The following is a 5,000-nucleotide window of genomic DNA, read 5'->3' on the forward strand; positions in this document are numbered from 1 at the left end:
ATTGTGTCGGTAAAAATCCTTCTTTAAATTCATATAAAACATCTCTCACTCTTGTTATCCCCACATCCAACCATTTCTTTAAAAACATTTCTTTGTCTTGTTTTAAAATGTTTTTGTTTAAAAACAGAGGTTGATTTAAAATGTTTTCTCTCCCATGTGGATCATACTCTACTTTGTCTAAAAATTTTCCCCAGGCTCTAAACATTTCTCTATAAAACTCTGGTAATCTTTCTGTCATCCAATTCTTCGTTTTCATCCATAAAATTCCATCCCCCATGTTAAAATCCCCACATTCGTTTAAAAAATACTCCATTGTCCTTTTCCATGCTGTTTTGTGACCCTCATCCAGATATTTTTTTACTATTTTAATTCTTAAGCTATGTTTTCTCTGTTCTACATCAATTAATCCCATCCCTCCTTTCCCTACTTCTCCTATTAACGTACTATATGCAATTCTTGACGGTTTACTATTCCATAAAAAATCTAAAAAACATTTTTTCAACCTTTTCTCCACCCACATTGGCATAGAAGTCACATATAAAACATACCACAACTTTGACACCATTAACACATTTAAAATTAAAACCTTCCCTTTTAAACTTAAAGTCCTCAATTTCCAAAAATTTAACCTTCTTTCAATTCCTCCTACTATTTCTTCCCACATTTTTTCTTTAACATTCCTTTCTTCTTTTCCCATTAGAACACCTAAAATCCTTATTTCTTTTGTTTCTTTAAAATGAAAATAATCTGTTAAAACATTTACTCCTCCAAATCTCACATATGTTGTTTTTTCTTCATTTATCTTACCTCCTGATCCCCTACAAAACATCTGTACTACTTCCATTACTTTATTAACACTCTCTATATCTTTAACTATTATTGTTGTATCATCTGCATATTGAAATATTTTTTCATTTCCCCCACTTCCTTCAATGTTTATCCCTCTTATGTCTTCATCTATTTTAATAGCTAATCCCAATGGTTCTGCAACTAAAGAATATAAAAGCGCTGATAATGGACATCCTTGTCTTATTGATCTAGTAATTTTAAAACATTCAGTTAAAAAACCATTACACTGTATTCTTGTTATTGCTCCCCTATATATAATTGTAATCCACTTGATAAAATTTTCCCCAAACCCGTACTTTCTTAAAATTCCAAATAAATATTCATGCTCCACTCTATCAAAAGCCTTTTCAAAATCCAAACTAATAACATATCCTTTTTTGTTTTTTTCTTTCATATATCTTATCCTATCTATTATACTTAAAGTTGTGTCCGCTATATCTCTTCCTTTAACTCCATACACTTGATTTGTTTTAATTATGGTTGGCATTACCTCTTTCAATCTGTTAGCTAAAACTTTTGTTAAAATTTTCAGATCTGTATTCAGCATTGTAATTGGTCTATAATTTTTTAAGTCTACTTTATCTCCTTTTCTTTTATATATCAACTTTAATAATCCCATCCCCATTCTCTGATTCATTTCCTCTTTCTTAAAAATGTCTTCATACACTTCTTTTAAAATACTGGTTAAAAAATCTTTAAAAACGATATAAAATTCACTCCCCAAACCATCTATACCTGGACTTTTATTTTTGTTTAATTCACTTATTGCTCTTTTTATCTCTTCTTCTCTTATCTCTTCATCACACTCTTTTTTGTCTATTTCTCCTACTGTTGTTTCTATTTTATTCAGTAACTCAAATTTCTCTTCTTCCCTCAACCCCTCAGTACTAAACAGGTTTTCATAATATGCTTTTACTTCTTTTAATATTTCCTCATTTGTTTCCACCACTACACCATTTTCCCCTCTTATTTCTTTAATCATTTTAGCTTTCCCTCTTATTTTTTCTAGATCAAAGAAAAACTTTGTACATTTTTCTCCCTCCACAGTATATTTAGCTTTACTTCTTAGTCTTGCACCTTCATATTTTTTCTCTTCCATTTCTTTCAATATTCCCTCCAATTCTTTTATTTTTTGTATATCTTTCCCATTCTCATTTAATTCCTTTTCCAATTTTTCTCTTATTTCTCTCTCCTTCTTCCTCTTACATATCTGTATTAATTTGCAATATTTTATTGTGAATTTTTTAACTAAATATTTAACATTTTCCCACCATATCCTTTTATCTTCACTGTACATTTCATTCTCCTTTTCTTTTTCAATAATTTCTTTAATACTTAAAACATACGCCTCATTCTTCAAAACCTCTACATTTAAAACCCATACACCCGGCCCTCTTTTCACTGAACTCCAGTCTACTTGCATAAAAATTGGTTTATGGTCACTTAAGCTTGATTCTTCATATTTAATATTACCGATAAATCCTTCAATGTTCCTTGTACACAAAATAAAATCAATCCTCGTCTTACACATAAAATTCCCTACTAATTGCCTCCTTGAATATTCTTTCTTTTTTTCATTTCTTTCTCTCCATACATCAATCATATTATTTTCTTCCATTAATAATTTCAATTCTTTTCTTCCTTTATCATTTTTAAAAACCATTCCCTCACCAATTTCTAATTTACTGAAAACGGTATTAAAATCACCCATCATAATAACTTCTTTATGTTTTTTTAAAAAATCTCTTAATACATTAAAATATTCCTTCTTTTCATTCTCTACAGTTGGTGCATGAATATTAACTACAATAACTTTTTTCTCCTCGTACTCCATTTCAACCGCAATACATTTCCCATCTATGTCATTATATATTGTTTTACATGATACCCCACAGTTTTCTTTTATTAAAATTGCAACTCCTCTACCCAGCCTCCCATCACCATTGTTATAAAAAATCTCTCCACTCCACCTTTTCCTTATTTCAGTCATGTACTCTTCCCTCCAGTTAGTTTCTTGTAATAAAATCACATCCTCTCTTTTACACATTTCTTTCACCTTTTCAAATTTACCCATGTCCATCAGTCCCCTTGCATTAAAAGTAACACAACTTAAAACCATTAAAAGAAATAAAAATAAATACCTAAAAAACATTATTTATCTTCTCCCTCCAGCACTCTTAACACTTCATATCTGTTTACACTTTTTAATCGGCCCCTTGTCATTAACTTTTTTCTTACATTTTCCACATTTGGTTTTACCTTTAATGTTCTCCTTCTACTTTGTCCTCTCTCCCCTCTGTCTTTTCCCATGTTGTCCATCCTTGTTTCTTCTTCACTGCCCATTTCTTTGTTTTGATCATGCATTCCTTGTCCATCACTCTCCACATTATCCAAAAGATTTTTAAAACTGTCCGATAATTCCATTTCTGTCCATTGAGTATTCTGTTCTACTGTTTGTTCCTCATCCATAAAATTATTTTTTCCTTCTTCTTCTTTCTCTTGGTTGCCTGTTCCTCCTCCTGTTTCCTTCTGTGGTAATCCTTCATCCCCTTGTCCTTCATCAGTATCTCCTTCCTCTTCAGTGTTTCCTTCATGCACCTGTCCGTCCACCTGATGCTCCAGACCTCCTTCCTCTCCCTCCATCCAACACTCACACTTATTTAAAATTTTTTGACACTCCGGGCATCTGACCGCGTTGCAGTCCCTTGCGAAATGTCCCCTTTCCTCGCACTTGTGACACTTAAATTCAGGGCATTCTTTAAGCAGGTGATCTGGGCTCATGCACAGCTTACAGGTCTTCACCTGGTGGCTGTGCATCACCCTAAAGTACTGCGGCCCTTCTGCTGTTTCCAGCTTTGTGCTGTAGGGCAATGATGCCACCTCCTTGGGGAATCGCACTTTTAAAAACCTTGTTCCATCCTCTATTTCAGTGCCCGGGTAGCATCTTCTTTTTAATTTTGATATGGGATTAACTCCCCATCCCTCCAATTTTCTAAAAATGTCTTTATCATCAAGGTAGACGGGCAGGTGCATGAAGGAAACAACATAATCTCTATTTTGCAGTTTCTTTATTTCACAGTTCACTCCTTTAATTAACAATCCCTCAGTCAGTTCATCACATGTTTCTTCTTTTTCCATTGTCAGTTCATATTCCTTTCCTTGTCTTGGCCTTAGTGCTAAGATTTTCCCATATCCACATTTGTCCGTCACCGCTTTAATAATATCCACAGCTCTCACCTCATTTACGTTCTCCACATTCACAATCACAGTTGCCTCTTTTAAGTATTTCCTTTCACCAAATTTATCTCTTGCATCTTGTTTTTTACCGTGTCCTGCTCGTTGTCGATACTCCAGTCCAGGGTCGTTTGCCATGCGTGTCTCTCCAGCCAGTCCAGTGTCGTTTGCCTTACGTGTCTCTCCAGCCAATCCAGTGTCGTTTGCCATACGTGTCTCTCCAGCCAGTCCAGTGTCATTTGCCTTACGTGTCTCTCCAGCCAATCCAGTGTCGTTTGCCATGCGTGTCTCTCCAGCCAGTCCAGTGTCGTTTGCCATGCGTGTTTCTCCAGCCAGTCCAGTGTCGTTTGCCAATAATCCATCCATTGTAAAAAAATACAAACAAAAAATTAACCACCCTCCAGCCAGCAAGATGCTGCTGTTAGGTGGTTTAAAACTGAAAAACCACACAAAAAATAAACTAAAAGTCCAAAAACAACTCACAAAACAAACACTAACAGAAAAATCAAAATGGAGGAGAGCCTTCCTCTCCAAACTGCAGCCAACACTTCCTGTAGCTCTCTAGCGCCCTCAGGTTGGTATGGCCGTAAGCGAAGACTGTTGCAAAGAGAGGGCTATTTAAAGACCAGCCAATCTAATCGCCAGTACATTATATAAGTAGGAAAGAAAACCCAAAAGCTTAAAGCACCTGGTATTCCTAGGCAGTCTCTCATCAAAGTACTAACCAGACCTAAACCTGCTAAGATTCAGAGATCGGGCATTGACTCTTTTTTTTTTTTTTTTTTTTTTTAATGAAAGATTATTATATAATTCGTGAAATTTTCCAAAAAGATTAAAGCACCTGGTATTCCCAAGCAACCTCCCATCCATGTACTAACCAGGCCCAAACCTGCTAATATTCAGAGATCGGGCATTGA

This window comes from Carassius gibelio, chromosome B22, assembly GCF_023724105.1.
Source record: "Carassius gibelio isolate Cgi1373 ecotype wild population from Czech Republic chromosome B22, carGib1.2-hapl.c, whole genome shotgun sequence".
NCBI classification, from domain to species: domain Eukaryota; kingdom Metazoa; phylum Chordata; class Actinopteri; order Cypriniformes; family Cyprinidae; genus Carassius; species Carassius gibelio.